The 18,145-nt window shown below is 36.6% G+C and overlaps 1 long non-coding RNA gene and 1 other non-coding gene across 2 annotated transcripts in view; both read left to right on the top strand.

Annotated features, from left to right (window-relative positions):
- LOC105874868 (uncharacterized) overlaps positions 1–18,145 on the top strand; it is a 128,030-nt gene that overhangs the window by 87,590 nt on the left and 22,295 nt on the right. The window lies entirely within an intron of this gene.
- On the top strand, positions 11,754–11,813 carry LOC142870343 (U7 small nuclear RNA). Its single transcript, XR_012918754.1, has one exon. It is a non-coding gene; the product is annotated as a U7 small nuclear RNA (small nuclear RNA).

The following is an 18,145-nucleotide window of genomic DNA, read 5'->3' as shown; positions in this document are numbered from 1 at the left end:
GCATTGCAGGAACTAGCCTCCTGTGACTCCCTACTGGTTATAGGGCCTCTGGGAACTTCTAATCATCCATGGCTAATCATCCACTCTTAGCCATGTTAACTTATAGTTTCACCTTAAAATTTCCTTTCATCTGTGGCCATAGAGTAAAAGTAGCAGCAACAGGATTTCTTATTGCCTTTAAACACACATACAAACACATACATACCAGATGAATAAATAAATAAATGTCTTTTTCTTTTTCCCTCTCTGCTAAACAGGTCTAAATTTGGCAGGACATGCAAGAGTTCATTTTATTAGCAGCTGCCCACTCCATTAAGGCAAGAGGTTCTCATTCTGTCTGGATACTGACTTGCTTGAGTTTAGAAAGTTCACATTCCACCAAAGCTGACCTATTCATTTCTTCATTTCCTTTTCTTCAAAATTACACCTACATTAAATAAACCAAAATTCGCTTACCACTAGACATGCCTACTTAGGACATCCCTAAGCTTTAATTCTATTTGTCTTTCAAATTGTCCCTTTTATATCTTTTGACCCAGTTGAATGTCATGATCAGAAACTTAGAGAACTACCTTCCTGCTTATAGAAGTTAGATCTCTTCCCTAGAGTTGAGCATCTAAGGTTGGAGTTTGATCTTATTACACCTTCCTACCTCCATATGGGCTCTAGAAATGGTACTCAGAACAAATTTCTCACTTACTGAGATATTCTTTTTGATTCATACATGTCTTATGTGAGAAAAATATAACAAAGAATGTAAAGATATAAGGTAGCTTTCGTTATTATTTGTTAATACTGTTACATAAAAGGCACAAACCATCTTGCTCTTTAGTGAAAGATATATTGTAGCCAAGAATAGCAGCTCACAACCTGTTTGGCACCAGGAACCAGTTTCATGGAAGATAGTTGTTCCACAGACTGGCGTAGGGGAGATAGTTTTGGGATGATTCAAGCACATTACATTTATTGTGTAGTCAAACTTCTCTGCCAGTGGTAATCTGTATTGGCAGCTGCTCCCCAGTGGTAGCATCACCGCATCAGACCATCATGCATTAGTTGCTCATAAGCACAACCTAGATCCCTCACATGCACAGTTTACATTAGGGTCAGCTCCTATGAGGATGTAATGTCCAAGCTAATCTGACAGTGGGCGGAGCTTATGCAGTGACACAAGCTATGGAGAGTGGCTGTAAATACAGATGAAGCTTTGCTCATTTGCCCACCACTCACCTCCTGCTCTGCAGCCTGGTTCCTAACAAGCCATGGCCTGGTACTGGTCTGCAGTTGGGGACTGCAGGCTAAGAGCATGAAGGTGATAAGCCTGCTTGCTCTGTTGTCTACTGGTCAGTTCAGTTATGGGCATGACCTTTGAAAAACATTATTTTTCCAGAAGAGAATAACTGGAATATTAAGTAGCATAAAGAATAATTCAAGGACTTGAGATGTTTTCCCTAGAGAAGACTCAGGGAGAATGTGATTCTGAATAAACTTATTCTGGACATCTCCAGTGGATAAAACTAGGATATATTCACAGGCACAGGGTTATTGCAAGGGACAGGCCAAAGCAGGAAAGAACTATTGTTCCCAGTTGGCCTCACAACTATAGCCCACTGGCTGTCCCAGTCCTTCCCCTCCCATGATCTAGCACTGCCTCTCTCTCTCTCGATCTCTTGGAATATAATCACTTTCCCTATCAGTGCCAACAAACTAGAGAAGTCCCTTATTCTTCTTTGAACAAATCACAAACACCAGAAAGCAAAAAAAGGGTTGATTTTTGTTTTGTTTTGCCTTTTTATTCTTTTTAGTCAAGATAAAAAATAAATAAACCAGGATCTGGGAAAGTTTGTAGATAGGAAGGACAAAGTTACAAAGAACAAAAATAAAGAATATGTTTGCGATTAACAACTTTCCTGCTTAGTCTCCATAAGAGACAAAGAATTCTAAACCAAGCTTATTGAAGTTGTCACGGTGTTTCCACACCTGGTGGGAACTCAATTCTGTTTTTTCAATCTTTTCTCTAGGTTGAAAGCTGTCCTCTTCACTATAATTCTGTAACCTCAAGCTCATCTCAATTAAACAATCTAAAGTGGAATGTTTACCTGCTGTTTTCTTTTCAGCACAAGAATCTGTCATGGTCAGGCAGAATCTATTCAATTTTTATATCTATATATTATATACAGAGATATCAATAACTAGGGAGTAGCTCTTTAAAATGCTATTTAATAAATACCAAAAGGATTTTTCTATTTGCATATTGTTACATAATAAATACCTGAAAACTTAATGGCTCAAAACAAAAAATATTATATCTCATACTTTTGTAGATCTGGGAATTTAAGCAGGACTCAGCTGCCCATTTCTTTTCATGGGTGTCTACAAAGGTCACTCCATAGTATCAGCTGGCAGATAGGTTGGTCTGGAAGGTCCAAGACCTCATTTACATGTCTGCAACCTTGGTAGGGATGGGTAAAAGGTTCGGCTCATCTGATGCTATTGACTGGAGTATATACATGTGACTTTTCCAGCATAGCATTCTCTGGGTACATTAGAATTTTTTCACAGAAGCCCTGGGCCCTCAGAGAGAGTGCTCTCAGAGATAGTAAGTGGAAACTATTAGTTTCCTAAGGCCTGGTCCCAGAAACTGGTCAGACAAGTTCTGACCATTCTATTGGTCAGACAATCACGAAGGCCTCCCAATTTCCACTGGAGGTGATATGGAGCCCACTTCTGAAAAGAAAGAGAGTGAAAGAATTTGCAACCATCTTTAAACTTCTGCAGTACTAACTAACTGTGGAAGTCCATGGGAATGTGAGCATAAATACATACAGCAGCCTGCAGTGTGCACTCTCAGTTCCAGCCCTATAAAAAGTTAATGATGATCTGGCTGGTCTAGTGTCTTCTTTTTGCATTGTTGAATTCTGCAGATTTTTCTTTCCCCGTGGTACTTGTTTCACACCTGTTTATTATGAGATGTCACTTTTGCATCACAAAATCTCTATTCTTTGTAGAAAATTATAATTATGCTTTACATGTGCTCAACATTCACTTTATTTGCAGCCTTATATTACTGTGTTTCTGCAGAAACTTTGTTTCTTTCCAGTATATTCTGTGAAGTGCTGGCTTCCAGTTTCTTAATCCTGCGAATGGTGCTCCTGTTTCTTATTTGAACTCTTTGTGTGCTAACCTCTTTGTTTGTTGGTTCTATGCTAGCTAAGTCTGGGGGAAAGAAAAGCATTGAATACTCACTCTGGCATAGGTTTCTCAATTCCCCACATTACTGAAATTTTGGGCCGGATAAGATTTTTATGGAGCACTGCCCTAAGTGTTGTAGGGTGTTTGCTGGTATCCCTGGCCTGTACACACTAGATATGAGTAGCTTACCCCTTCTAGTTTTGTCAATTGTGTCCAGATGGCGCCCAATGTGTTCTGGGGCAGGGTATTGGAGGTCAAAATTCCCCCTGTTTTAAAACCACTGCTCTGGCAGAGATAGTAACTCCTGGATTAGAGTTTAATTTGAAAAGAAAAAAAAAAAAAAAGGATTCTATCACTGGGTATAAATGTAGAATTTATGTCTACATGGTACAGGAAAGCACAATCTTCACTGTTAAACTTACCACGGCCAGAGTCTTGTGGGCTCTATGTTTCTATGTACCTAATCTAAATTCCGGAGTCTTGGCCCATGGCCCCAGAGTAAGAAAAAGTATGTATATATATTTTCCACTCACAGCTGCCATTTTTAGTGGTCTCTTAATATCCTTGAGCCTGAATAATGCTTCTTGGATCCTGATTACATTATATTTTTTTCTACTTTAAAGAAGTGAGAAGTTGCTACTTTGTAGAAACTTTTATCAAATTCCCATTTCTGAACAGGACAAGATTAATTTCTAATTAGATAGAAGTAAACCAAGATATCAAAGCAAGCCACATACCATACCATGTTTGACCTTGCAGTGTATGGTTTGGGATAATAATTATTAGTATACTATGCCAACATGGTATTAGCCACTTTTATGAGAAAAACGAAAACAAAATATATGGTTTTACTTGTCTGAATAGTTTATTAGCCCTATTACACTTGAGACTCAAGTGATTATTACAGGAAAATATCAAAAGGATTTATTTTTTTTTTTGAGACAGAATGTGATTCTGTAGCCCTATGTAGAGTATAGTGGCGTTATCATAGGTCACTGTAACCTCAAACTCCTGGGCTGAAGCCATCCTCCTGCCTCAGCCTTCAGAAGAGCTGGAACTATAGGTGCATACCATGACACCTGGCTAATTTTTCTATTTTTAGTAGAAATAGGGTCTCGCTCTTGCTCAGGCGGGTCTCAAACTTCTAAGCTCAGGCAATCCTCCTGCCTCAGCCTCCCAGAGTGCTAGGATTACAGGTGCAAACCACCATGCTCAGCTCAAAGTATTTTTTATTAGTCTTTTTTGGATGATTCTATTTCTTATAGCCTATCCTAACATTTCCTCAAATCTTAGCTCTTCCATATGCTATTTGGCCTCCCTCTGCCACCAAAGTTGTTACCATTTCATCGCTCTCATCAATTATAAAAAATATATTGGACTTAATCTTCACCTGTGATACTTAGTCATATCTCATTCTTTGTTTTATGATGCCACACCTAGCAACACTTTATATGCACTAAGTACTTAGTAGCTTTCAATAAATTATCGCATCTCAAACTCTTATACACAAATATCCCCAAGGATAAAAGAGAGCAAACCTACCCTCCTTAGGGAAATTGAGGGGGTAGGGGAGGAATGGCATAGCCTTAAACAGGCATTGCATGTTAAATATCTCATTGATGTCTCACTTTTAAAATTAATGTAAAATTTCTACTCTAAGTTAGTTCATAATACCATAACCATTCCCAAATTCTCACTTGAACTTGATACTTTATGATACTTTATGAGGAACATATCACATTCCTTGGATTCCAGTCAAAACAATATTATTATATGTTGTTTATAGATCAGAAGTCTAAGGCTCAGAGAAAGTGAGTGAGTGGTCTATAGAGATCAAACGTAGAACTGTTGACATCAGTTGAGTATTCATTAAGTGTCAAGTGCTTTACCTTATTAGCACATTTAATCCTCTAAACAACTTTATGAAGTGGTACTATTATTATCCCCATTTTTTACGAGAAAACTAAGGCACAGACAAATTTGGCAACTTGTTTAAGCTCAATATCTAACAATTGACTAAATCAACACATGAACTTCTATTGGACTTCAAAGCTACACCTTTACCTTCTATTTTCTACTGCTTTGTCAACTGTGCCATTGAGTCTAGAACTCAGTTATTTTCTCTTTTTGTTCAGGCAGTTCAGCCTTCCTTTGGTCTATTTCTATCATGGTTGTTTTATCTTTTATTAAATATCAAATGCTATTTTTGCGTTTCCCATTGACTTTTCACCAGACAGGATTTGGCCAAGTGATCTTAGGTCTAGCCAAAGCTGGGTCATGCATTGGGCTCCTGGTCCATGATCATTATCTTGAGATACGAGAGATGAGGGTGACTATAGAGGCGGAGCACGTTGTAAATTTAATAGAATGGTACTCTTCACATTTCTTTGTATTCTAGGCTTTTGTTGTCTCTTTTTTTTTTTTTTTTTTTTTGAGACAGAGTCTCGCTTTGTTGCCTAGGCTAGAGTGAGTGCTGTGGCGTCAGCCTAGCTCACAGCAACCTCAAACTCCTGGGCTCAAGCAATCCTGCTGTCTCAGCCTCCCAAGTAGCTGGGACTACAGGCATGTGCCACCATGCCCGGCTAATATTTTTCTATATATATTAGTTGGCCAATTAGTTTCTTTCTATTTATAGTAGAGACAGGGTCTCGCTCTTGCTCAGGCTGGTTTTGAACTCCTGACCTCGAGCAATCCGCCTGCCTCGGCCTCCCAGAGAGCTAGGATTACAGGCGTGAGCCACCGCGCCCGGCCATTTTGTTGTCTCTTGTTCCTCTTTTTGAGTCATTGACTTAGCAGTTTCCTAGGACTCAGGGTGACATCTGAAGCTAAGCACTAGGCCAGCAAGGAATCAGAAGCTAAGGAGGCTACTTGGGATGTCAATACTAAGAGCATAAACCAAAGTGAGAGCCACTTTATAACTAAGCTGGGGAGTATCCAACAGTATGAAGAAAGCTGAAAAGTAAAGTCAGAGTTCAGGGATAAAGCTGTAACATGCTGGAGAGATAAAAGCTGAGAGGGAACATCAGAATAATAACAATAACAACAACAATAGCAAAAACTTTAAGAAAAATTTATTAAAAATAAAGCAAGGGGGGATCATTTCCTTACAGTGTCATACTGGGGCATTATGTAATGGGTCATAAGATTATTTCTTAAGAGAAGATATCTTTGTTTGGCTATGCTATTTATTATTTGATTAAAGTTTTAACACTATGAAGTTATATGTTAACTTTTTCATTTTTTCTGTTATACGTAAAAATGATTTTGTTTTACTAGTGAAAAATAACACCAAAGATATAAATTTATTCCCCTGTAGAACATTCATAAATTTTATATCTAACCTCAAAATCTTATTTCAAATATTTCATTTTAAAAAATATTAATAGACTATTTTGAACAGTTTTAGCTATTCAGAGAAAATGAGTAGAAAATACAGAGTTCCCATATACCTTCTCATCCTCTCATCCCAGATACACCATGCCCCATAGTTGCTCTAATAATTAACATCTTGCATCAGTGTGGTATAGTTTTTACAATTACTGAGTCAATATTGACACATTATTATTAACTAACCTCATTATTTTAGTAACTATATATGACTAGTCTTCAAATGCTCTTTACATTAGCTTTACAAGCTTACTGATACAGTCATTCGTGAGTTAAATGATTTTTATATTTGTATGATATACTCTTTGAAATAGGAGTCTTTGATAGATGCAATCAATTATCCAAGGTCACACAGCTAGTAAGTAACACAAGCAGGCAAGAATCAAGGAGCAACAAGCATGAAGTGAATCTGGGTCTAGGGGTGACTTGATAAGGAGAGTGCTTCTATTAAGGCATGATACTTTTTACACATAAGTACCAGTGTATACATAAGTCTCAGTGTACACATAAATACCAGTATACCCTCCTGCTCCTAAAAGGAGTGAAGGCTGAGCAGATTGAGAGGATAGTATCCAATTCTCTTGCTTAGGATGGTGTGCCTAACTGTGCCATTAATGACCTGTGTGCTGATAAATGTTCTCATTGTTAACCTGTGTGTCTATTAATCATCTTAATTTTTCACTATAACTTGGTCAATATGAATATATAGTTTATAATACTATATACATCTAGGGAGCAATATGATTTATCTATTATTCCTTTAGTCAGTAAATTCTGGATACAACAGATGCTAATAAAGATTCACATCATGGAAACTATTTATAATTGATGATGCAATTTCATTCACAATGTCTTATTTAATCTTCACAACATGCTGATTAAGTGAAAGAGAAAGTCTTTCATTCCTATTTTATAGATGAAGGAACTGAAGCTGAGAGTCTACATGGCAGGCCCAAGGTTACACAGGTGTTCTGAGGTAGTGACGGAGCTTTGACTCACAGCTTCTAATGCCTGGGTCAGAGAACACTTCACAACACAAATGTATCTGGTGGATAGGAATACAACACACATGCACATATACGACATCTAGTTCTGACCTCAAGGAACCTTCATCCTTACAGATGAGATCCATCTTTATGAAATTATTTATAGTTGAAATCACCAAAATGATGTCTAATAAGTGCAGTGTATGAGTTGGGGACAGAGGGCCATCTGGGTGGGTTGGAGTGTTCAAAGACTTCATTCTGAAGATAGAATTTCAACTGAACTTTGAAGGACAGATATCATAGGGAGAATAGGGAGAGGAAAGAGAATAGAGAATTATAGAAAACAACAATACAGTTAATCTTAAAAAATGTCCCAATTAACTCTTCGGAATCACTTGCCAATTCAGTCTACTAGTGAACATGCAGCACTTCTCTTAGACTATTTTACAACTCTTTCTCATGGTTGTCTCAATTGTCTTAATCAACAGCATGAGGCTTCAACCTTTTGAAAAAGAAACCATATTTGCCTTTTTACACTCATATGTGAAATTATGCAGAAGGAGTTCCTTTCAAGCTTGGTAATGTTTTTATTCCCAGTCTCCTGGACTGAGATGAGAACTTCTGTCTCTAGTATGAAATCCAAATCCTAAGCTTATTTAGAAATTTAGTACCAAGCTTTACTCTAATCTTCCTTAAACACCAAAATGTAGTTGAAAACATTTTTAAAACACAAGTTCACATCCCTTAAATTCTCTTCCACTTTTTCATGCTGTCCAATACAGTCAAAATATTTTATTACGTGAATTTGAAGATCTCAGACTACACTTATAGCATAAGCTTTCTGGTGTTAGATAATATGTATAAAAAGATGTGGTTTGGGTCATAGAGTTTCATATTTATGGCATCATCAAAATCTCATGTCAGAAATATCAGAACTATTTTCTGAGGAGGGCATATTTAGTAGTGTGCCATGAGATCATTTAGGATATTATAGTAGAGTTATGGGGGGAAATTCCTATAAGAATTCATGGTTTAGGGAGAAATTGGCTCAGCTTTTTAAGTGACGTGTATGGGGTAAAGTGGAATTGAGCTGCCTAAAAAATTTCCCTTGGTACAGATGTATGAGATTTTCTTTATAACGTCCTCCTCTCTGTGTCTTATTCCTATAAATCTGTGGCTCTCAGGGGATTGTCAAATATATCCTAACTGCTAACCCAGGTACTTGCCTACAGGTATTAATTTCTTCCAGAAGTAAGTGAATTTTTATATTAAACTTAAAAACATAAAGCCTTAAATCCAAATGAATGATTATACACTGATTGAAATTACATGAGGAGGGGTTGACATTTTGGAACATGGGCTTTTGCTCAATTCTTCATTAAATTAAATTATTTAGATGGACACATGCCCTGCTGATATCTATAGCCAGTTATGCTTCAGAGATGTTAACATGTTAAATTCATTGTAAGCAGCTGCCTTATGTTTGGAAAAGATTAAAGTAAAGCTTTAGAGCAAGACTTTGAAATAAGCTTAGAATTTGGATTTGGAACAGGATATAAAATTACTGTTTAGAAATGGAAATGGAAATGGAAATGCTCTTAACTTGGAGGCATTGCTTTTTATTGGGGAAAAAAAAAAAAAACGGAAAGAAAAGGAAACAAGGAGATATACATCCTTCCCTGCTCTTGGTGTGAAAGAAAATGTTTAGGAAAGTGAAGCTCAGAGAAAGTCAGTGTGTTGAGGAATGTGTCTTAATTAAATATGAAGTAGTCCTGGGAAGAATGCTAAAATAATCTAGGAGAGTTGCTGATTCAAGTGTCTTATTAATAGCCGCCTGTAGCTTTTAGTGATTTACTTGCAGTGTTTATCTAATTTCAATCATGAGACATTTATTATCATTCTTGCTGATAAAATAGAATTGAGGTTTAAAAACATTTACAAAAGCCAGGCAAGCAAGTCATAGCTCAATATTTACTTCCAAGGAATAATAAATATAGCTCCACAAAGTATAAGACTGATAATTCACAAATATTTGGATTTCTGAAGATTTTACCTATAAATGGTAAGAATAGATAGACCTAGAATTAATTCATGGTGAGGCCTACATTTGATTATTGAGGCCTACTCTTCCATTGGGAAGAGAAATACTTTAAGCATATTTCTTCTTCCAGATACTTGGCATATGTTCAAATATAATAGGACACCAGAGTCTTTTGGGAAGGATTTCTTCATAAGAAGCCAACTATCTTCTCCTTTCCCAAATGGTATTCCTTAAGATACTAATTAAGTTTATGTGATGTAAAGATGAAAACTGTCTCCTCATTCCCAAAACTATGTTCCTGTAGATATTAATTTGGTGTTTAATAAAATAAGTGTTTCAAAATCAAATCAGTTTTGGAAGTGTAGGTATTGGTTATCTATTGCTGTGTAAAAAACTGCCCCAAAACTTAGTGATGTAAAACAACAAATTTTGTATTTGCTCACAATTCTGTGAGTCAGCAATTTGGGCTGGGCCAACTGGGCAGTTCTTCTGCTGGTCTTGTCCATGGCCCTTTGTGTGGTACAGTTATCTGGTGGCTTGGCTGGGGCTGGAGGGTCTAAGGTGGCCTCACTCACATGTCTGGTGGTTGGTGCTGGCTAGTAGCTGGGCCTCTCTCTCCACATCTCTCTCATCCTCAAGGAGACTAGCCCAACATTTTTATCTAGAGTCATGGAGATCCGCAAGGGTGAGAGGGAAAGATAAAGGTCTTGTGGGTTCTGGCTCAGATGTTCCATAACATCATTTTTACCACATTTAATTATCAAAAATGGTTGCAAAACCTGCCAAAATTCAAGGTCCTACTCTTGCTGTGAGCAATTATAGATAATTTATGACAATTTTTAGAACACAACATGTTTAAAATAGTTTTCTATACTATATAATCTTACAGAATTACAAAAAAAATTAGTCTATCCATGGGGGATATAGTGTATATTATTTTTGAGTGTGAGTATGAGCTTTCAGTACCTTATTGAACCAGTATCTTTAAAGAAATATTTAGGGAAACTCTATTTTGTTCCATTAATCATCCTCTTTTAATCCTCAAGTCCACTTTTAATTGTCCCTAAGTCTAATAAACTTGTGAGGTTCACTCTCAATTCCCCTACCATCCCTAAAAGATGAAATTTATTATCCATGAAACTAACCTTAGATTATGACTCAAGGATGGAAGGTTGCCCTCAATTTTATTATATGCAAAATGGAGGAATGGAAACGAGAGTCATTTTTCAAGAATAACTTCCATGTACAGTAAAACCTTAATTAATCATATTGGCTATTTTCCTAAACTTTATATATATGAAAATTTAGTTATACTCATCAGTTTTATGAGCTCTGGAATGACACAGACCTGAGTTCAAATCTTGGTTCTGCAAAAATAGGCAAGTGTGATTGCATCAAATCAAAAAGCTTGTGCACAGCAAAGGAAACTAGAGAATTAATAGGAATGGGAGAATATATTTGCAAACAATATATCTGATAAAGGGGTTAATATCCAAAATATATAAGGAATTTAACTCAATAGTAAGAAAACAAATAACCCAATTAAAAAATAAGCAAGGAAGCAAAGAAGACATACAAATGTCCAAAAGGTAGGCATATGAAAAAGTGCTTGACATCACTAATCATCAGAAAAATGCAACTTAAAACCACAATGAACTATTACCTCAAACCAGTTAGTATGGCTATTATCAAAAGGATGAAAGATGACAAGTGTTGGTGAGGATGTAGACACAAGGGAACCCTTGCACATCGCTTGTGTGACTGTAAATTAGTGCACTATCATGTTAAACAGTATGGAAGTTAAAAATAGTTAAAAATATAACTAATATATCATTCAGAAATCCATTTTTGGATATATGTTCAAAATAAGTATAATCAGTGTATTAAAGAGATATCTGCAAGGTAGCCAAGATTTGGAATCAAAATCAATGTAAGTACCTACTAATGAAAGCATGTATAAAGAAAATGTGACATATACACACAATGAAATACTATTCAGTCATAAAAAGAAGAAAATCCTATCATTTACAGTAACATGATTAACCCAGAGGACATGATATTAAGTAAAATAAACCAGGCACTGAAAGAAAAATACTGTATGATCTCACTTGCAGGTAGAATTAAAAAAAAAGTAAAACTCATAAAAACAGTATTCCAGTTCTTTTAGAATTTGTCTAACAGGTTTTCCAGTTTTTACCAGAACCCCTTCTCCTCCAGCCCTGAGAAAAAGAAAACCCTAAAAAACAAAAACAAAAACCAGAAAGTAAATCAGTAGTTACCAGAGGTTGGAAGGTGGTAGTAATGGTAAAAAAAAAAAAAAAAAAAAAAAAAAAAAAATCTTGACTCCAAAACTTACTAGCTGAAAGACTTAAGACAGATAAATTATTTTTTTAGCTTTAGTTTCCTCACTTATAAATGTAATTAATAAAACATATTTCAAGGCCGGGTGCAGTGGCTCACGCCTATAATCCTAGCACTCTGGGATGCCGAGGCGGGAGGATTGCTCAAGGTCAGGAGTTCAAAACCAGCCTGAGCAAGAGTGAGACCCCGTCTCTACTATAAATAGAAATAAATTAATTGGCCAAATAATATATAGAGAAAAAATTAGCCGGGCATGGTGGCGCATGCCAGTAGTCCCAGCTACTCGGGAGGCTGAGGCAGCAGATCGCTTTAGCCCAGGAGTTTGAGGTTGCTGTGAGCTAGGCTGATGCCCCAACACTCACTCTAGCCTGGGCAACAAATCAAGACTCTATCTCAAAAAAAACCCCTCAAAAAACATATTTCAAAGTCTTTTAAGGATTGAATGAAATAAATTCAAAGAGTGGTTGCCCTAATGTAACCCCGCAAATAGAAGCTGCTGCCGTCATCACTAATGCTCATTCAACCCTATAGGTATGACAACTAAGTCTCTCCTTCCTTTTCATGCCATTCTTTTAGAATAGTTGGCTCATGTGTATGCCCTCTAATCCCTTCACCATGCAGCTTCTCCTCTACAACTTACTCTTTGTGTTCTTAACTTCTATAAAAATCACTTTCTCAAAGTTTACCCTATGTCAAAGTTCCAGGCTCTAAGGCTGAACTTGGGGTATGGAGAAAGGAGTGGACATTTCAGAATCTCAAGCCATTTTTACAGTAACTTATTTTTTTGCTTTATGTCATCATTTTTTAATTTCAGTAGATGTAGGGGGTACAAGTGATTTTTTTGTTTCATGGATCAATTATATTGGTGAAGTTAAGGCTGTTAGTGTACCTATCCATATGCAGATAATGGGATGGATTCTCAGAGCTACACAGAGATGCCAGATTAGGGAATAGGAATAATCCACTGACTGCAGGATGGAACTGATTAGTCCTAGGTCAGAGAAGGCAGTTACCTCTGATGACGATCTGGAAAGTCCGGACAAAACTCAAAGTCTAAAACATGAGGCCAGGAGTTAGTGCACAAACAACAAAGATGGAGCAGAGGGCTAGTGGATTAATATAGGTTCATGACAAACAACATCCTGAACATCATATTAATGTTATTTTAGACATAAAATGTTGCATGTACATGGTTTGGCATATTTCTGTTAGGCTGGTAGCATTTCTTGAAGACAGAGTTGAGGTGGGCAATTTTTCTGGGTTTTCTATTCATTGGGTAAGGCTATAGCTTTTTGTGTTTTCTCAGTAGAAATCTGTCTTTTAGTCTGGGATGTACGTGGAAAGTTCTTTGGCTACCTGGTATACAAGGGTTGTCTGCAAAGTATCCAGACATGTAATGGTTCTCATTATATTAACAATAGCTGGATACTTCTCAGACAGCCCTTGTATGCCTTAGATCTAGAATCCTCCTATCTCATCATGGCATGAGTTGAGAAAGGTCTCTTCTGCTCTTCTTCTTTTATTATTATTATTGTTTGGCAGAAGGTAATTGTGGATAGGATGAGACCATGGCAGGTTACTTATAGGATGGACAAGTAAAATATTGTGTGTGTTGGGGGTATATGGAAATATGCATGTTGTATTTATATATACATGTGTGTGAGGTTGTGCATAGTGAGAAAAAAAAGAGATAAATTAGATCTATAATTACCTGTCTTAGTTCTTGGGATTAGCCAAGAACTTGCCCCTGAAAATGTGGTTAGAAGGCAACCTCACCTTACCACCTACCAGAAATATCCCCTACATTGTATTTCACTTATCCTGGCTATAAAATGGGATTGACATGAAATAATCTTTTCAGTGAAAAATCTAGGCATCTCCAGTAGTGCATAAGCAGTTTTACAAAGTTGGCAATTTTAATCCATAGTAATATCATTTTCTTGCATTAGGAAACATTTGCAGCATGGTTGTGCATAAGGGTTCCTACTAGTTTTACCATCTTGACTTAAATAAAGGAGTCCAGGGTTGAACCAAAGACACTAGCTAGCTACTGTGAGTGCAGACTGTGTGAGATTGCATGATACAAGAGGAGGCCCTGTAAATGAAGATGAGCCTTGCAGACCAGAGTAGTTATCCAGATGAAATTATGGAGGTAAAGGGAGATCAGAGAGATGGAGCATGATACTGATATATGATAAACAGCAATCTAAAAATGTACTGGAGTGTGGGTGGGTGGAGTACAGATTCCAGAGAAAGTGCCCAGACGCTGAGTTATGACTGTTTTCTCTGTTTAGAATGGCAGGAGGAAAGAATGGTGTATGATATTTCCTTTAGCTTGAGGATTTTTCCCTTGATCAAATTTTTGTTGCAACATTAACTTATTAACTCAAAGATTCTATAACAATATACTGTATTTAAAATAAATGACACTATCCAAGGTGACTATGCAATGGATAAGCACCTCTACCTCATTGTTGACATGGTTTATTGAGTAATCAGTAATGAATATTAATGATATTCAGCTGCCCTGGGACTATGGTACTAGTAGGATGTCCTTGAGGATGCACATGACTAGCAAGATAGAAAAACTGAAAAGATGTCAGAATTTACATCTTCCCAGAGTGGGATGGTTGATAGCCTCTCAGTCTTTTCTCTCGTGCCCATGTGGGGACCTGAATATGGAGGGATTTTTAAAGATTGGAAGTTGTGCTTTTGAGTCATGTGGGGATGCCATGCATGTTGTGCTGTGGTCTGACCTGTACCCTTTCTTAAAGGTAAGTAAAGTTGGCTCTAGGTGTAGCCTTCTGTGTCTTGTGAATTTGATTGTTACTCTGAACTCCATGCGACTGCTGCTGTTCAAGCTTAGTGCTTCAGATGGCATGATTATTTTTGACTAAGAACTGGTTATTAAAGCTTTTTGGACTCTGTGCAGTATCAATGACCTTACTTGTAATGCCTTTGTCAGTTCTAGTTTGCATTCATCTTGATATCTGTGCTGCATTTTGAATTTAACCACTCTTCTTCCTTGGGTTTCTTTCCTTAAATTTAATGACATCATTCTTGATCTTTTATGAAGAAAACACCATCTCTGTTGAGTATGCCTCTTATTCAGCTGTCAGTATTCTTCTGAGGTGCAAACCTCTGTGTCTTCCTACCTACTGGTTCCCCAAGGCAGGCAACCTATCCACAATGCTTGTATAAGTTTTTATTGCTATGTAACAAATTACTGAAAAAGTAGCAGCTTAAAACAGCACCTATTTATTATTACACAGTTTCCAGAGGTCAGAAGTCTGGGCATAGCATAGCTGGAACCTCTGCTTGGGTCTCACAAGGTTGAGAGATGATGGATATGCTACCCTGATTTGATCATTATACATTATATATATATATATATATATATATATATATATATAATATATTTTTGAAATATCACTCCATGCCCCATAAATATGTACAATTATTATGTGTCAACTAAAAATTCAGATTCAAAAGCTAAGAATAAGAGTAATGAAAGATTTCAGGAAGAATTTCCACTAAGTACAAAGTTGCTAGAGTTGGTTTAGTGAATGAAAATACCAATAGTCTCTTGATTTGTTGGGTAGGAGCTGGCAGGGCAAGAAAAAACAGTATATCTGCAGGCTAGGAAAAAGAGTAAAATATACTTTTTATTATGCCCCTATCCTCATCCTGACTATGAACCCAAACATTATGACAACCAGAGAACTTAGTGACTGTTCTTAAACATTTGAGTTCTGCATTTGAAGTTGCCAATACACTTTGGTGCCCTTTTTCTATATTTATTCACAAAAAACCAGGGCAAAACTTTTGCTTCAGTATATCTGGGAAGCAATTGTATGTAAATAAAATTCTTCAGAAAAAGGAGGAAAGTGCAAGAATCCTAGTTGCAATGCAGATTGGAGATGGTGGCTCCAATTTAGTGTTAGCAAACTAGGCATGCCGTAGAAGAAGAACTGCCTAAGTCTGACTAGATAAATACAAGTAATGCATTGGAAACTGTGCTGAAAATAATGCCTATACCCCTGACTCCATCGTTGTCCAGACTTAGAGGAGAGTGTACCCTGGAAAATGTTGTTCTACAGGAACCATAATATACAGAAGGCTCCTTGGATTCTTCACATGGAAGTGAGAAGAAATGAGATATATATATTCCAAAGGTATGTCTTCATTTTTCTATTTTCATATAATTTAACCCTTGTGCATCTCACCCAGCCTCTTATCATCTATACTCCTACCTTTGCTCCTCATCTAGTAGTGATCTTACTTTAGCACATTCTCTTTTTGCAGTCATCTTTACTAACAGAACAACTAATTAAACAATCTAAAATGTATGAAATTCCCCATTGGAATATATTTCAAAGTATAATTTTCTTTTTTAATAAAAAATATTATTTTCATTCCCTTTAGGGTGTTGTGCCAGCATCCTTTGTATAAAACAGAATTGATTTTTTTAAAGCTCAAATCATTTCTACTTACCCATTTCTCTATCACTGTAAATGGGGCTAGTCTTTTCTCAGTTACTTTAAGACTCACAGGGTGAAACCTCAGAATCTTCTTTGATTAATCCCATGCCACTTGATTCCTTTACTACTTATTGTTAAGTCATTATAAAAATAATTATTTGGATATGTTATGAGCAGACTGTTGAGTCTTTCATACTGTTCATATCATTGTGTCATTAAAAGCAAGGCTCCTCTTTTTAAATTTCTTTTTCTTTTCATCCTGTAGACCATATTCTGGTTTCCCTACTCTACTTACTATCATAGAGACCCACTCAAAGTAGTATGATGTATGTCTCTTAACATACTTGTATCCCTACAAAATATACAGTACCATCTATATGGGTTTAATGTGCATAATGCACATAAATGCTATTAGTTATAGATGTTATTTTCCTGCTTCCCTTTTTGACTCAATACTATTTTAAAAAATCTATGTATGCACAGTAAAGAAAGTTTATTGCTACTAACTGCAGCACAGATGATATATTATGGACCTACCTAATTTTCCTTATTCATTTCTCCTAGTGATAGGCACCAATATTGCTTCCATCACCCTAAAAACACAAAAATCTTCCTACACATTGCCACACAGACCTAGTTCATTGAAAGGAGTCACATACAGACACTTACAGCACTGCACAGAACAGATATAATGTAAAGTTTGTTTGGGAAACCCTTACAATTGTAGCAATAGAGAGTACACAATCTCCCAGATGCTCAGTGTTGCACAGCTTAGGTCTTGCACAGGTAGTCTACATGCAGCATAGTCAATGTTACAGGGAGAGGCCCACTGCCCACTCTTGTAATGCTGTACATCTTTATAGAGTTAAAGGCAAGTGGCATCTAAGAGAAGTGACTTGCTAGAAAGGCAGAGCTTCTAGAGCCAACAGTTTTCCTATTGTTCTTCTACAGTGGTGCTCAGACCTGCCAAACCAGCTTAAAATAAGAGATTGAACATCCAGGGCCATGACTATTTGTATCTCATCAGCCCGAGGTGTATGAATGCTGGGACACAGCTGGAATGTTCTTTATTTTACTAAATATTGCTGACTGCTTTCCATAAAAGCTGTACTAACCACACCTTCACCAACACTACATGAGTTTCTCATTTCTCCAAATTTTTACCAACATTTGCTATTATTCCACTTTCTGGTTTTTTGTTTTTTTTTTAAATCAATCTCATGGATCTAAATGGTGTCTCACTGTTTTAGTTTTCTTCCCCTTGATTCCTACTGAGGTTGAGCATATGTGGAAATTTTCATAGCTATTTAGACTTCTCCATCCATGAATTGCTTAGTTATACCCTTTGTCCTTGTTTAATTTGAGTTCCCAGCCTTTTCTGGTTAACTTACATGAGTTCTTGGCATATTCTAGATCATAGCTGTTCCATAGAACTTCCTGTGATGATGGAAGAGTTCCATATTTTGCACTATTGAATTTGGTAGCCACTAGCCTCATGTGGCTAGGGAGTGATTAAAATGTGGTTACTACAACTGAGAAACTGAAATTTAATTCTATTCAATTAATCGACACTCAAATTTAAATATCCATATGTGACTAGTGACTATGTATTGAACAGTGTGGTTCTAGATAATACCCTTTAGTTAGTTTTAGAGATTGCAAATATATTCTATCTCATATTTTTTAAAATTTTGCTT

This window comes from Microcebus murinus, chromosome 3 (genome assembly GCF_040939455.1).
Source record: "Microcebus murinus isolate Inina chromosome 3, M.murinus_Inina_mat1.0, whole genome shotgun sequence".
NCBI classification, from domain to species: Eukaryota; Metazoa; Chordata; class Mammalia; order Primates; family Cheirogaleidae; genus Microcebus; species Microcebus murinus.
Note: the sequence above shows the minus strand (reverse complement) of the source record. Positions and strands in the feature narration are given on the sequence as shown.